Source organism: Chlorocebus sabaeus, chromosome 15 (assembly GCF_047675955.1).
Source record: "Chlorocebus sabaeus isolate Y175 chromosome 15, mChlSab1.0.hap1, whole genome shotgun sequence".
Lineage (NCBI taxonomy): Eukaryota > Metazoa > Chordata > Mammalia > Primates > Cercopithecidae > Chlorocebus > Chlorocebus sabaeus.
This window is the reverse complement of record NC_132918.1, coordinates 47,772,502-47,789,955: the sequence shown is the minus strand read 5'-3', so window position 1 is coordinate 47,789,955 and position 17,454 is coordinate 47,772,502. Positions and strand designations below refer to the sequence as shown.

Below are 17,454 nucleotides of genomic sequence, written 5' to 3'. Positions count from 1 at the left end.
GGAGGGCTGTTAAGGAATACTCGTCAAAAGGGAGTTAGGATTTAGGAATCTCACACAGCACAAACCTTTGTATGTGAGACAGCTACATTTGCCTTTAAATCCCCTACTCCCTCACTTAGGAAGCAATTTGCCCTGCAAAAATTGCTGTTTATAATCTTTGCTACACATACTTTTCCAGCCTTCCTGATAGCCTTTAATCATGAAGAAATGGTGAATGGCCCATGCTGCATTAGAAGTGTAAATGTGCTCTTCCCATCCTATCCCCGACTCAATGTCTCATCTGCTTAGAGAATGCATTCTTAAGAATTACCTTAAACGATAACATAAAAGATTGTCTTTTCTTAAAACTGCACACACACATAGCTTAAACTGCCAGTAAGTTTTACAAAGATGCAAGAGGTATTTTACAAAATGTTCAGTTATTTTAGAGCTAGGTAGTGAACATAGATTGTTTTCCAAAATACTTAATTTTCACTATTCAACAGTCACTTTATATTTCATACATCAATGGATTTCTATACAAAATTATGTAAATAAGTTGGTGCTGGGTTTGTTCTATTGTCTAGCACCTGTCTTTCTCATCTCTTCATTCCCAAGTGCTCTAACAAGTTAAGAGAAAAACTTGTTCAGCTAAAGCCATTGTTTCTCTCCAGTCTATCAATAATGAAATCCCCAGAGCTGCCTCAGGTTGCCTTGAGTTTTTTTGCTCAAAGGAAAGCAGTGGAATTATTTCACCATTCCATCAGAAATGCCTTTTAAGCTTTATATTACTTCCTCTGCTGGAGAATATTTCCCTTCATCAACTTTCCAAAAAGCTATGGTAAATAGGGAAACGGAAAGAATGGAGAGGAGTGATCACTGGTTGGATCGTGAAGATCCGCAGCTGCGCTCAGGCACTCAGGGCATGAGAAGATCTTGGAGATGCCTCTATTGGAGTCCATCTATAGCTGGATAATTCACATGCCATTCTCATGATGCCCTGAGCATGTGGGCATAGAGGGAAGATGCAGCCCAGTGGAGGCCAAAGAGTCTGGTACTTCTGGCTTGATGCATTTGTCACCAAAGCAGGCCATGCACCTGAATGAAGCCTTGTTATGATGCGAGGAGAGTGACTGGGAAGATGTTAGGAGGGCCCGCCATTCCAACTGCAAATAGAAAAGTTGATCCCTCCTTTCAGATAGGCAGCTGTTGTGCCCAGTTAGGCGAAGATATTAAAGTTCAGAGCCTGGTATTGGGTGTAGTATCTTGTAAATATATCTACAAATCTGAAAAACTCTTGATGTTCTTTTAATTTTCATTAGTGTTATTTCCTTCATTTTAGGTATGAAGGAATTAAGGCTTACGGATATAATTTTAAATAATCCAAAGGCTCCCTCTGCTATTTGAATCCTCCAGTATCACCCCTAGAAGACAATTCTCAGGGCAGGGTCCTGGTTTGCAACCAGCTGGGTTTTTCTGGAGAGCAAAGCACAAGATCTCGCCTCTGCTGGGGAGCTGCAGACTCAGGCTGGGGTATGTGGTCTTTCTGGGGTTTATAGTATGTATAGGTCAATAAAAATGTCTTTATGGAGGCGAGGTGGACAAGATATATGTACAACTGGAGTACAAATTTTAAAAATCCAGCAATTTTCTTTCCAGGTGGAAAGATGGAAAAGTGACAGCAAGTAAGCAACATTTTTAGTGATGTCATGTTAAAAGAAAAAAAAAAGTTTGTCAAGGCTCTGAGCTTGAAAGAGGCCTGAGTAACTTCTACTGAGAGGCTCAACACACTGCAAAAGCCAAAATAACGTTACAAAAGTAAAATATAAGTTTAGGATTGTGTAGTGAACACCCTTAAAAAATCCTGATGAGGTTATCTCTTTAAATCTATGCATAGTAATGCTCCTTTATTTATGGTTTCACTTTTCGTGGTTTTAGTTACCCGTGGTCAACCATAGTCCAAAAAAATTAAATGGAAAATCCAGAAATAATTCACAAGTTTTAAACTGTGCGCCATTCTGAGTTGAGTGATATCTCACACTGTCTATTCCACCCCACGTGGGACATGAATCATCCCTTTGTCCAGCGTACCCATACCGTCTACACTACCTGCCTGCTAGTCACTTAGTAGCCACTGTGGTTATCAGATTGAAAAAGCATAGTGTATACAGAGCTTAGCATATGTGAGGTTTCAGGCATCCATGGGGGTCTGGGAACATATCCCCGGCAGATAACGGGATACTACTATACAATGCTATTGGAGTAAATGCTTAAAGGCTAAATGTGTAGCTTTTAGTTACTATGAGGACTAAACCAAACAGGATCACTTGGCTCCCTCTGTGCAGGCTCTGGGATTTTGACTCATACCCAGGCATAAATGCCAGCCCTGCCACGTTACTGACCGTGTGGCCTACTTATTTATCCTCTGAGCCTCAGGCTTTGTTGTGAATATTGACTGAAATAGCATATGTAGAAACGGTTTTAAACCTTGACATGCTATAAAAATGCTACTTCCTTAAAAAAACTGAGTAATATTTTCCAGAGAAACTGGTGTCTCATTGTTCGATAATGATGGGAAAATGATACTGAAGGTAGAGATAAGAGCTTTGTGCCCCAGTCAGTTGGTGTAGCACCCAGATTCATGGACTACTAAGTGGATGGAAAATTTAAGGTGGTTCAATCCTCCTAAACAGCTATTTTTGTTAAAATTTATTGTACAGGGGGCTAGCATGAGGTGGTGAGAGGTGGGTAGAATTATTTGATGTAAGACTCTCCTGGGAATTTTGTGGCATCATTTTGCTTGTCTTGGTATCTCAGTAGCTGTGAGTCAAAGGAGGCATACCCTCTGTGGCCGTGAACGGGATACACAGGGCGCTGTCTGCAGCCACAGAAAATGTGGAGCAGAGTCTGTTCTCCAGCATCTTGGTTTGCCCAGTGCTTGCTATATATTATGTGCTCAACGGATGTTTGGATTTAGAATATAGGAAAATATTCAGGGGTGTATGCGGGATGGAAGTAGATTCGGAGGAACAGTGCCAGAAAAGAATGAAGGGGCAGATTACAGCCAACAAATGAGTTTTCTGAGTGCTAGAAACCTAAGAAAGGTGAAATCAAAGTTGGACTACTTGGGTCTGAGTTATCAGACAAAAGGGACCTTAGGAAGAGTGGTAGTGGCAAAATAAGGTGATTTAAAAAACTGTTTTCTTTCACTCACTCATTCATTTGTTCCATCATACACTCACAGGTTTTGTTTCATGTGCCAAGCTAGTGAGGAACAGAGACAAGGCACCCATACAAGCAAAGGAACCATTACATTACAGAATGGAAAATTCCCTTTTCTCCGAACTGTGGTCTCCTGAAGGCTGTCCCCTTCACCTGGATAGTGTGGCACTTCTTAGATACTTAAGAAATTGTAGTTGAATTAATGAAGGCAACAGGCTCAGAGAGGGTAAATAAATTGTTCAATGGAAACTGCTGATTAGTTTATAGCAGAGCTGGGCCTGAATTCAGGGACTCTTCTACCACACTGAGCTATCCTCCTTCTGTTACAACGACACTGAGTAACGGAACTTGCCTAATTGGATAACCAATTTGGAATTGGGGACATCCTGAGTTCTTCATTGCTGAGCAATGTCTGGAAAGTGGCTGGATCTCCAGGGTTACCTGAATTATTAAGAGGTAAGAAAACTCTTCTGATCTATTAAAAAACCCCAAACTGCAGATTTCGCAAAATGTGTTATTTTTCTCATCAGCTTCCAGAATGGGGAGGGAGGTTCCCCATTGGGAATTTTTAATATGACTAGTTTTGCTTCTCTAATAAGCCAGAAATGCATTGAGACAAAAAATGTTCAGCTCTGGGGGTAAAACAATGACTTTTCTCATCTTTAAAGGGCATAAGTTTGAGAATAGCAGTATGGTTCAGGAGGTGTAAGTACAAGCTGGAACTCTACCCAGAATTTAACTTGTGTGAAATAGGAAAGACAGTTAGCAAATGCATTTTCTCCTTTGGTCTGGGCTATCAGCAGGTCCAGAGTTAAATTTGGTGTTTAACTGAATAACATCCAAAATGCCTGGTGACATTGATTTATCTTTTGTTGTTGTTTGCTTTAAATCATCATGTTTTGTTCATTGTATATTGCTGAAACCAATGGGTGCACAGCTTGCTTAAACCTATGGCTTGTATGGTGTGGCTTTGCATAGATTGGTGAGAAGCAAAAACCCCAAAGATTCAGCTCCACAAACGAGCACCTGGTCCTTTGAAGGACTAAGCCCCATTGCACCTATGTGGACTGAATGTCTGCATCCCCCCACCCTCTAACATAGCTAGGGTTATGTCGAAGCCCTAGCCCTAAGGTGTGATATTTGGAGATGGGGCCTTTGGGAGCTAATCAGGATGGGGTTCTTATGATGGAATTAATACCCGTATAAGAAGGGATGCCGGGGAGTTTGTTCTCTCTCTCCCTCTTCCTACTTTCCACAAAGAGGTCATGTGAGACCACAGCAAGAGGCAGCCATCACCAAGACCTGACCACTCTATTCTTCCAGCCTCCAAAACTGAGAAAATTTCTGTTGTTTAAACCACCCAATCTATGGTATTTTGTTATGGCAGCCCAAGTTGACTAAGACATCACTTTTCTTGGGCCCTCTTTAAAAATCTTTACTTTTAGAACCCTGTGGTGCTGTGTTCTATTTTTCTCTGAACTTGCCTCATCATGAAAATCATCTAGAACATTTGTTAAAAATTCAGATTTTAAAGACCTCTTTTGGAGATTCTGATTCAGCAGATCAGGGAAGTAAACTAAGACAGTGAATTTTCAGCAAGCATCCCATGTGACTGATCAGGTGAGTTTGGAACACAGTGGTCTCTCTGGAGTATTACCTTCCATATAAGATTCAAATCTTAAATAGTAGACCACGTTCTTTTTGTCTCCCTATGTCCATAAGCCATCATTTTTAGGGTGAGGACAGGTATAAGGCAAGCCATAATCCCATTTGTCTCTGAACCCAGACCTATATAATGGTCTCTGCCAGTTGTTGCATCTTGTCTGAGGGCTGGGATAGATACTTGACTCAACAAAATGAATACTCAATGTTATACTTGGGAGTAGATTAACAAATGATCACATCTCAGCTTGTGGAAGAAGACTTTGTGCCTATTGGGAGCATTTGAAAGTGTTTATAGACTTGATAAATGGTCTTGCTATAAGGATAAAATACTTGTCAGCACCCAGCTGTGTAAAGAAGGAAAGCACATTCATCTCCATATAGGATTTTCAGGAATACTCTACCCTACGCCCTTTCATTTATATAGCATTTCCATATGTCTTATTTTCTCTTTACACTTGTAGGTGTACAGTCCCATTTTACAGATCAGGAAATGTGTAAACAGATGGCTTTTCTATTCCCTTCTATTCTTACCTCCATTTCTAAAGTGCTTTTTAGCTTCTAATGCCAGCTTGCTACCAGAGATGGTCAGGGATCAGTGCCCGGTGGGTGAGAAGGATAAGCGCATCCTGGAGTGGACACCAATCTTGCTTTCCAAGTCTGTACATTGCTGCACAATAACCAGGTCCCACTTGCTGTGCCTCCACACTGTTGTTTACACAGCACCCAGGAACAGAGGACACCTCAAATTGTTCACATCCCATTGCTCTTTGATTCCAGTATACAAATTGCACCGCTTCCGTTTTGTTCCTCAGGAAATGTGGCCTAACAAATTGTACTCTCTATCGTCTTTTTGGATATGTCAGATTCTGTAATTGGACATTCATTGTCTTGCTTTCTTGGCTAAGGATGTGAAGAGCTATTCTGGTGTTCAGGGGTCAGGTCAGGAAGGCTTTAAGAGTCCAACCAAGGAGCCTTAAGCTCTTCTGTGCTTGGAGAGAGAATTCAGAGAGGAATTCCAGTTCTGCTCTGAGTGCTTGTAGAGAGAATCTGGCTGGGGGTGGAATTCTGTCTTTGTTGCAGCTGCTCTATTTCAAGAAAAAGTTATCAAGATGGCACCTTCTCTTCGATTATCCATTAAGTTCTGGTTTAAAAACAAGGAAAAGGCAGAGACACTAGTTTGTTCACATAAATATGTGAACATGTGCTCCTTTGGCTGATAATTGTTACCGTTGTCATTTTAAAGGAAATTGCTCTAGACAACGGCAGGGGCAGAAAGGAAGCAACCAATGCTGCAATGAACACTGATGGGTGCAGAGGGCTGCCTGGAGTAACTGTGATGTGACCCCCTGCAGCCTGGGCTGGGCTTTATTACTCCTATGCCATTTGGAGAATGGCTCTCTCTTCAAGGCCAGGCTGGTGTGTCCCTTCCTCCCAGAAGCCTCTTTGGACCTCCCATGCTAAATAAACTGTTTCAGTGCCACACTGGTTCCAAAGCAATATATATATATACCTATCTGACAGCATTGATCACATTGTCTTGAAACTAATTGTTTACCTCTCCATCTACTCTCTTTTTTTTTTTTTTTTTTTTTTGAGATAGAGTCTTGCTCTGTCGCCCAGGCTGGAGTGCAGTGGTGCAATCTCGGCTCACTGCAAGCTCCACCTCCCGGGTTCACACCATTCTCCTGCCTCAGCCTCCCAAGTAGCTGGGACTACAGGTGCCCGCCACCACGCCTGGTTAATTTTTTGTATTTTTTAGTAGAGATGGGGTTTCACTGTGTTAGCCAGGATGGTTTCGATCTGCTGACCTCGTGATCTGCCCTTCTTGGCCTCCCAAAGCGCTGGGATTACAGGCTTGAGCCACCGTGCCCGGCCCCATCCATTCTTTAGACTGAGCTCTTTGAGGGCAAGAATGTGATTATATTTTTAAGAAATTTTTTATTGTAAAATGAAACAGGGAGGCAGGGCATGGTGGCTCATTCCTGTAATCGCAGCACTTTGGGAACCCAAGAGGGGAGGAATGCTTGAGGGCCAGGAGTTTGAGACCAGCTTGGGCAGCACAGCAAGACCCCATTCCTATAAAACAAAACAAACCCCTTCCCGTTCCAAAACCAACAATGTGGTGGCATGCACATGAAGTCCTAGCTACTTGGGAGGATCACTGGAGCCAAGAGTCTGAGGCTGTGGTGAGCTATGATTGCGCCACTATAGTCCAGCCTGGGTGATGGAGCAAGGCTTCCCGTTTTGTGTCTCCAAAACCTCCTTCAAGATACAGCAAACCTCACAAATCCAAACTAAGGCAAGGAAACTACCCAGAGCGGGAAACATAACTTTGTCACTCACTCCAAAAGTCCCTTGCAGGTGTCTTATCCTAATCACAGGTCTCCCCTTGTCCCACAAGAAACTATCATCTTGATTTTATACCAATCACTTCCTGGAGTTTATATTATAGTTTTATCACCCAAATATGTATTCCTATGCACTACAGTTTGGTCTTGCCCATAAAAAATGTTTTGTCTTTTAATTTATAAACTCATCCTTCACCCTTTTACTTTCTTTACAATTTATCTGAAGAACCTGGGCTATTTGACCTGTGGAATTTTCCAGAGTCTGGACTTTGCTGATGGCAGACTCATGTGCAGCTCAGCATGTTCCTCTATCCTTGGTATTTCCTGCAAATTTCCAGCTGGATCCAGAGATCAGATTCAGGTTCTGGTCTATCCCTTTAGCAAGACTAAAGAAGGAAATATTATCTAGCGGTCTCTTTGTGTGATCTGAGCAGCTGTTGATATGTAATGCTTATATTTGCTTACTGGGAATTGCAAAATCGTGGAATTGTAATTAGCTATTATTTTCTAAGGTAGAATACTTTTGTAAAGAGACATTTTCATTTACTCCATCAGGATATTCAGTGGAACAGTTGATATAGGAATGGCAAGATAAATGCTTGCTTCAGTCCATATATTTATCAGCCTTCTAGATAATGATTTGTTCCCTATCATTCTCTGAAGATGACTCATTCTTTGACTTTGTTTGAACATGATTGTAATTAATTTCAATGTATTTTATTACAGTTATTATCATTGTTGATGGTCAAATTGACCCTCTTTGGTCAGTGGGAGTTTTTTTTTTTTTTTTTTTTCCAAACTGGCTTGAGTCCTATTGACATGATGCCAATATCATTACAACTTAAAAGTTTATTTATTAGAGACAGGATCTTGCTTGGTTGCCCAGGCTAGAGTGCTGTGGCTTGATCATAGCTCACTGCAACCTGCAGCCTTGAACTCCTGGGCTCAAGTAATTCTCCCACTCAGAGCTGCCTGATAGCTAAGAAAAGACTAAAGGTATGTGCCACTATGCCCAGCTAATTTTTTTTTTTTTGGTAGAGATAGGGTCTTGCTATATTGGCCAGGCTGGTCTTAAACTCCTAGCACCAAAGTGATCCTTTTGTGTTTGCCTCCCAAAGTGCTGGGATTACAGGCATGATTCACCATGCCTGGCTGTATCTTTATAACTTACCTGTGTGACAAGTTGTTCTAGGCTTCTCATATATTTCTTGTCTCAGACCTTAAACCAACCATTTGTCCAAAATTTCCTGTGTGTGTTTTTTTTTTTTTTTTTTTTTTTTTTGGTGTTTGTGTGTGTGTGTGAGAGAGAGAAATGGTACTTCAAAAATTACGATCTGGACACTAAAGATTGCTATATACTGTGGGGTGCTGGCAAATAGTTTAACAATTGACTTTCTGTTGGGGAAGATAGGCTGGATTTGTAGCAATTCCGGGCTTCCATGGTGTATAAATACTCCCATCATGGCGGATTTCAAGCTACTGACACAAAGTTACTGACCATGGAGTTGAAAAAAGTGTACAAACTGTTGGTGTGAATTGGCTTCACCATGCCACTGGTTCTAGATCTCATGAGTTCTTATGGATATTTCCAATTCAAGTATTTCTGTTTTTCAAGGACACAAAGAATAAATTGAGAATATTCCACAATGATTCATTTGCTTTCTCCTAGATCAGAGACACAGCAATCTCAGAATAATACTGATAATGCCATCATAATAATTACCTAAAGCATTAAAATATTTTTGGCATTTCCTTGCATTCTGACCTCCCATTTACAAAACTCCTGTGGTATAACTATAGATAGTTGTCATATATTTATATTGTCTGGACATATAGCCATTACAGACTATATTGTTTCTTTCTTAACTATCATTTAGTCCTAGCTAAATGATCAGGTGACTAGTGATCTCATGCCTACCTCCAGGCCTTTTGTCAATTTCTCTCTAGTCATCTTAATTGTCTGAAGCTTGTTCTTCGGTAGAGTTCTTAGCAAGGGTTCATGGGAACAATATTCTGAGGTCTTGTATGTTTTTAATAGTTCGTGCCTATTTTGAAAGTCATTTTGCTGGAAATAAAAGCATTGGCTTATACTTGGAGCAAATTAAATATATTTTCTTTTGACATGTAAAGTTGTTCCTGAAAAGTCTAATGAACTTGTGGAACCTTTCTTTCTACCATAAATCACATGCTTCCCCCCTCTCCCCAAGATGCCCAAAGGACTTTTTCTTTAAAGTTCATGACTTTTGTTAAAACTTATCTAATGTTGGTTGTTCAAGGTTGATGTCTCAGGTACACTGTGTGCTCTTTCAATGTATAGTTCCAAGCATGTTATTTCAAGATCGTTTTTAGGAGCATTCTATTTCCTTGCTTTGCGTTTCTTCTTTAGGGACTCCTGTTTTCCAGATATTCAATTTCTTTATGTTCAATATGTGTCACTTTGTCTTGAATTATTTTTATTTCTGATTAATTTTTTTCTTCCTCTTTACCTGGTATTTCTCTTAAGATATTATCCATTGTGCTTATTCACTTTTGTATTCTTTCTAGTGTAATCTTGATTTTTAAATTTTTTTTTTCTATTTCTGGAGCTTGTTTTTCTAATTCTTTCATGTCTTGTATCATTTTCTTAGTCTCTTAACTTGTTTGATATGTTATAATTTTGATCTATTTTATGAGCATGTCTTTCTGGCATGTTTTCATTGTTTGTAGGAGTATTATTCTATTCAACACCCTCATTTTTCTTATAATAGCTCTGTTGTAGGAATTGATCTCTATTCGTTTCTGTTATTCACTTTTATGTGAAATTCATTTTCCTAAACTTAGAGAATGAGGCAGGATTTAGAAAACTTTCTAAGCTTCAGAATTCTCTCTCTGGTTGTTTTTTCACAGTGTGAAGTATGGCTGTTTGCATTATGAGCTTTCCTGCCATTTCCCTGCCTAGCTGATCTGGACCTTATCTGTCTCTCCCTTGTCTCTACTGACCTTATCCTGCTCAATTCTAATTCCTACAGGCAATTTCTCCTCAGTATAGGGCCCTGTCCTAGGAGGGAGACCATGTGGATCTATTTTGAGAGCTCTCAGGGGCCTTGATGACTCCAGCCCTTGTCTACCTTACTGAGATCCTCTAGTTACTACTGTTAGAGAATGTGATAGCCCCAACTCCAATTTTAAGGATGTTTTGAAAAACATTCCAACTATACTTTTCAGGGAATACTGTTGAGTAATTAGAGGTTCTCCTGTCTTCGGGTCCATCTGATGCTACTCCATTGCTTCCTTTTTCCTGCTTTATATACTTGTGGTATTGGTAGTTTGTCTCCACCCACTTGTAATTTTAGATTTATGAGAAAACTTGCCCCTAGTTTTGTTGCAAATGTGTCTCTGGGTTTTTGGTTTTGTTTATTTAATTGTTCTGCCCTGTTTCTATGGTAGGGATTTGGAGGGATTGAAAGACTATGCTTGTGATGCCAGTGCCATCTTCTTTGTTGACTAGTAAAGTGTCTAGCATATTACCAATGAATAGGAGAAACATGGTCAAGTTAGGTTTTGATATTGTTTTCTGTAGGGGCTGCTTAAGCTGACTAGGAACTGTCCATGAGGCAAACGATGTAGCTTAGAATTATCAAAATGAACTTCCTATATCACAACCAGGTGAGTCAGATGATATCTGAAACCATGGTTCTTAACCTTCACTGGCTGTGGACTTTTGTCAAACAAACAAACTGCCTACATACATATTATTTGTATACAATTTCACATGACATTTCAGAGAGTTTTCAGATGCCTTGAAACCCATCCATAACCTCCTAGAGACCTGAGATAGGAAACTCTGGTCAGGGGTGATTAAGTATTAATAATGAGAGCAGATTAAAGGCTGATAAAGTGGTATGCTTACTATCTTAGTTGTATTGGGAGTTGGTTTTAGCAATGGTATCTATAGGATCTACCTATCAAATGTAAAGATAATACTGTTTGGCTCCTCAGAGCCAGCCAGACAAGGGACAGAGAAAGGGAAATGGAGTTGGTTGGAAAAGTTAAAGGAAAGAAGGTGGTTCTAGGATACCAAAGCAACCAGCTTAAGTAGGGCGAATGGACACAAGATAAACAAGGGGCCATAATTGGAATCATGAGGCTGGAGGAAACCTGAGAGTTCACCTGATCTATATCCTGGGATCTTAATACAGAAGAAAGTTGAAACCCAGTGTTTCCCTAAGTATAGTTGCCTGACCATCTGCATCAGAATTTCCTCTTGTGCTTGTTAAAATACCATTCCTGGGGCCTTGAAGCTGATCTCCTTGGGTAGGACCTAGTAATCTGCATTTCAACAGTGCGCTGAAAACCACTGGACCAGAATGGTATCTGGTCTCTTGAAAGGCTCTGAGTTTGGAAGTGTTGCATCTATGAGCTGCATAGTGCCATGATAACAATATAAATTTTACCACTATTAGGTCTTTAAAACTTTTCTCTTTGGACACACAGATCAACAGATTTCCAGGGATCTTTGCCACCTACCAGATACAGATGAAATCTATTTGTGCCATATGGAGTAGTGTTACATTTGGCTCAAGTTGTTTTGAAAGAAAACATTTCTGGAGAAGAATGCTGCTGCCACTTGCATAGTGTGAGTCTTGGCTTTTAGTGGCTTTCTGGTCAGAGGAAGTGCCACCAGACCTAGATGCCCTCTGTTAGCTCATGGTGACTTTGACAACAGGCTTTTGAAGGTCACTTCCCTGACAGTTTGTCAGAGAAATGGACTCTGAGAAGCAATTGTGCTCCTCCATTCCAAATATTCTCTCTGGTTTGGGGAGAAATTTCCACCTGATTTCTGTCCCCAACACTGACTGGATGTGGTCCTAAAAGCACTGGAGTTTTAGCTGGCTACCCCAGAGCTCACACTTAAGATGTGGGTGGCAGCTCATCCCATACTCCATGGGGCTAGGTCCACTGCTTGGCTTCCAGAATAGAGTGTGTGCCTCAGAAAGGACTGATCCCCTGCATGGGCAAGGATCCCAGGGAGATGCATAATCATCTCCTACCTCTGAAAAGATGGGAACCATTATGTCTGCACCAGCAACTGCAGTGTAGGCCCCACAGGTTAGGATTGTCAGAGCACTAAGTCAAAGAGGAAACTACCTTCAGTGCTTACACGGGGAGGAAGAAGGCAAACACAAAACACAAAGGGCTGAGGGTCTGGCTGTTGTGCCTGCTGCTCAGTTTGAGCAAAAGTCTTCAAAGCTTTATGCCTAGATTTTTCTCATTACTAAGGAGACGCTAGATGCCATTTTAGATCTGGTTTGGTAATTATTTGGAGATTGTGATTACTTTGTCTATTAGTTTCTTAGGGCTGCCATTACAAAGTACACAAACTAAGTGGCTTAAAACTGGAAATTTATTGTCTGAGTTCTAGAGGCTAAATTCAAGATTTCTGAAGGCTCTGAGACTAGTAATCCTTGGTGTTCCCTGGCTGGTAGATGCATCGCTCCAGTCTCTACTTCTGCCTTCATAGGTTGTTCTATGTCTTGACATGATCACCTTCTTATAAGCAAACCACTGATGTCAGCTTAGGGGCCCACTGTATTCCAGCCCGACTTTGTCTTAACTACATCTATAAGTGAACCTATTTGCAAATAAGGTTGCATTTTGAGGTACAGAGGGTTAGGACTTCAATGTGTCTTTGTTGGAAGAAACAGTTCAGCTCATAACACCTTGCTACTTCTAAGTAATCCCAAGTTTTCAGTTTTTTTCTTTTCTTTTTTTTTTGTAGCAGTTAAAAGACAAGCTGAGTTTGAAGCATAGCCCTGTACTTGTTATCTACAAGTAGGCAAACTTCCTAAGCTCTTTGACATCATAACATGCAAACACCTTGCAGTAGTGGCCTCAATATAGGAGAAGATACACTTTCTAGCACAGTTCTGGGCACATAATAATCATTCTATAAATGTCAACTAACATTGTTTTCACTGTGTCCCTTGAGTTATAGGTTTCAGAGATATATTTCAACCATCCCCAAGTCAATTTACTAATGTAACACCTTCCACATGCCCTGCAGAATTCATAACATCTCTTCTTGCTTCTGCAGCCCTAGGAAAAATATTGCCAAGTTGCTCCCTGAAGGTTTGCTTCTATTCCCGGAGCAGTGCCCCACATGGAGGTACCAGGGAGGTACTGCTCATTGTTTCATGACTGATGTCACAGTTTCACAGCAGGATTTCAACTGAGAACTTACATAATTAGGGTCCTGCCATAGGAATGACCCATGTTTCCACACAAGTGAGGTGTTTACTTAGAAGGTGGGTGTCTTCATGTTGGGCATCAGATTTTTAAATTGTTTTAAAATTATACTTTAAGTTCTGGGATTCACGTGCAGGTTATGTAGGTATACACGTGCCATGGTGGTTTACTGCATCCATCAACCTGTTATCTACATTAGGTATTTCTCCTAATGCTATCCCTCCCCCAGTCCACCCCACAAAGGGCCCCAGTGTGTGATATTCCCCTCCCCAGGTCCATGTGTTCTCATTGTTCAACTCCCACTTATGAGTGAGAATATGCAGTGTTTGGTTTTCTGTTCCTGTATTAGTTTGCTGAGACTGATGGTATCCAGCTTCATCCATGTCCCTGCAAAGGACATGAACTCATCCTTTTTTATGGCTGCATAGTATTTCATGGCATATGTGGGGCATTAGATTTTTAATGTCACCTTAGGGCAGCCTTGTTTTTTTTTTTTTTTTTTAAGAAAAACAGGGTCTTGCTCTGTCACTAGGCTGGGGTCCAGTAACAATCATGGCTCACTGCAGCCTTGACCTCCTGGGCTCAAGCAATCCTCCCACCTCAGCCTCCCGAGTACCTGGGACTACAGGCATGTGCCACGATACTCAGCTAATTTTTAAATTTTTTGTAGTGACAGGGTTTTGTCATGTTACCCAGGCTGGTCTCGAACTCCCGTGCTCAAGCAATTCTCCTGCCTTGGCCTCCCAAGGTGCTGGGATTATAGGCATGAGTCACCAGGCCCTGCCTAGAACTCCCCTTTCTTATGTTTGTTTCTCTGGTCTCTGGGTGTTCTTGAGGCCACCTTCTAACTTTCCCAAACTCTATGGACTCCTGGCCATTTAGCAAATTCGTTAGAATGCATACCCTGCAGCTTTTAGGAAACAAAATGAATACACGCACACTTCCCACCCCAGATATGTTGACTGTAGCCCATCGAGTTTGTTATAGGAATCCAGGTGTGTAACATTGGGTTATTTTTGAGCTACGGAATGAAGACTGTTCAGGAGACTTCAGAAACTATTTTCTTTGAGCAGACACAAAGGAGAGCCCTTTGTTTTTATAGGGTCACATGTCACAAATCTCTTCTCCTTCTAGACATACTTTTTTCCTCAGATATAGTCCCTTTCAAGCCTTTTAAAAACATCTGGCCTCTACCTACAACTACATTTTTTTTTTTTTTTTTTGATGGAGTTTCACTTGTTTTTGCCCAGGTTGGAGTGTAGTGGCGCCATCTTGGCTCACTGCAACCTCCACCCCTGGGTTCAAGCGATTCTCCTGCCTCAGCCTCCCCAGTAGCTAGAACTATAGGTGCCCGCTGCCATGCCCGGCTAATTTTTGTATCCTTTTAGTAGAGACAGGGTTTCGCTATGTTGGCCAGGCTTGCTATGTTGGTCTCGAACTCCTGACCTCAGGTGACCTGCCTGCCTTGGCCTCTCAAAGTGCTAGAATTACAGGCGTGAGCCACCACGCCTGGCCAGAAATACATTTTACAATTGCTATTTAGTATATGCCTCAACATTTCCTCAACCACACACATATAACTCTAAAATACTTATGTGATGCACTTAGATCTATTTTGTTCCATTCCATTTGTCTTCCACTCTGTTTATACTGGACACTGCTAGCTAGTATCTGCCAATATCCAGCTCTCTTCTTTCAGGTACCTGAAGTAGGTGCGGCTCTAGGACTAATTCTGGCCATGTGCTATGGTTATAAAGGGATAGCATCACTTCTACACTGAAACACAGGAAGCCAGCAAGCTGACCCTCTCCCTGTTACAGTGACCCAGGGAGGCCTCAGGTGAAGGTGGTGAAGCCACAGATCAGAGCTGTTTGGATCACTGAGTTGCTACATGGAGGACATTTGCCCTAGAGAATCATCACATCCTTAGCAGCCTTTGAGAGAAAATAAAACTTTGTTTGATGAGCCACTAAGAGTTTAGAAATGTTTGCCACAATGTAGTCTAACCTATTCTAATACAGTGTTCTATTTCATTAAAAAAAATGCTGGTTCTGAGTTACCTAAATGATTCCACGACCCATAATGGGTAGTCACATACAGTTTGAAAATCATTCTCCCACAGAATCGGCCACATCTGTAGCCCCAAAGTGGAGACAGGGAGCACCACAGAAGACGGAGAGCACACACTAGCACTGCCTTCCCTCAGGGTCCCAACTCTCTGGGATGAGTTGACTTGAGGGCTACACAGCGTGTGACTACGGAGAGTTAGATTGCGAATGCTTTGGCAGGGGAGGCTGTCCAAAACCAAGTGGTGGTGGACTTTGTCTTTCTGTAAATCAAAATTCAGGCCTCATGGATCCTGTGTTTTGTCAATAGGCCTATGTGCATTGAGAATCCAGACTACAAGTGCAACCTACTTTTTATGAAAAGAAACTGCAGTACAAAGGCATGATTGCTACTACGTTGCTCAAGTGGTTGAGATCACAGGCCTCCATCGTGGTTACGTCCTTGGCTAGATACTAGAACTGCACTGTCCTCCACTGATCCTGCCCCACTTACCTTTCCTATCTTATTCCCCACACTGTTTCACAAACTGTAGTTTCTCATAAAGGGGAATCAGGCTCAATGTCACTTACGTTTCACTATCCCTCTAGGCCTTTGCAAATGCTGTTCCCTCCATTTGGACAGCTTTTCCTTTTGCCTCAGCGCTTGGAAATCCTAAATTCATTCAGTATAGCTCTACTGTGATTGCCTGTTAAGTTCCATTGATCTTTTAGTTACCACTCTCTTAGGACTTGTCACTCTCTCTTGCATTCTAATTATTCAAGTACAGTTCTCTTCCTATTTCACTTTGGACCAGAGCTGCTTCTCTTACCTTTATTCATGGTGGGGTTCCACATCAGCAATAACCACAACACATACCCCCAAACCCACAACCCACTCAGAAAAATAAAATTTACTAAGGTTGACCTGGAAGGCCTTTCTAGACTATTGAGTTTCCAACACCCACCAAATACTTGACAGACTTTTATCTTTGCATGCTTTGTTTCTATTACCAGAGATGTCCTTCTTCTCTTTGTCTTTCTGGGAAGCCCCATTTATTCTTGAAGCCTGTTGCATAGATTGCTACTTACCTATTCAATATCCAGTCTCCCTCTCCTCCTTACAATATAAGCCTAAATCTGTGGAGGTGTTCTATTTCCTCAGAATGGGTGGCCAATGAAATAGGAGTTCTTGAGTGGAATTCTAGAGAAGCCTCTCAAAGCATCAATTTTGCCCTTTCTGCCTTCCTGTCTGGAACTGTAGTGGACTGCCTGGAGCTCCAGCAGCCATCTGGGGCCCAAGAAGCAAACTTGAGGATAGAAGCTATATAAAAAGATAAAGAAGAAATATAGAACAGTGGTGACATATGGAACTCTGTAACCAGCCATAGATTGTCTAATACAAGACTTCTTTTAGTGAGATTAAATACTGCTATTTTCATTAATCCATAGTTATTTAGATTTTTCTGTTATACACAGTCAGACAATAATCCTAATGGATACTGGATACATGACCCAATTCAAATAGTACCTCTTCTTTGTCACTATTCCTGTACCCCAAACACAGGATTTCTTCACTGGGGTTTCCACGGACCTTTCTGTTTCCATTGATTATATCAGAATTATTTGACTATATATCTCCTCTCTTGTTAGACTGTGAGCTCCTTGAGGGAGGGGCAAGTCTCATTCCTCTTTGTTTCCACAAGTGCTTAATGCCCAGTAGGCAGAAATGAGTCTCCTCAATGTTTGTTGAATTGAGACTTGAAAGGGATTTAGGGCTTTATGTTAACATACAAATTCTTCTGGGAAAGGTATTATCTGAAACCTCCATCTTATTTTGGACTTAATTGGTAGTAATGTAGTCAGGAAGTGGTACAAGACGGTGGCCTTAGGGACAGGGGTGTAAGAGACGGGTGGGCACTGGGCTGGTCACTGGAAGGAAAGGTGGGAAAAACGGCAGCCATGGATCTCAG

The 17,454-nt window shown here is 41.3% G+C and overlaps 1 protein-coding gene across 1 annotated transcript in view; it reads right to left on the bottom strand.

Moving 5' to 3' along the window:
* The window catches only part of SLC9A9 (solute carrier family 9 member A9), a 592,312-nt gene that overhangs the window by 3,497 nt on the left and 571,361 nt on the right, over nt 1–17,454 (bottom strand). The window lies entirely within an intron of this gene.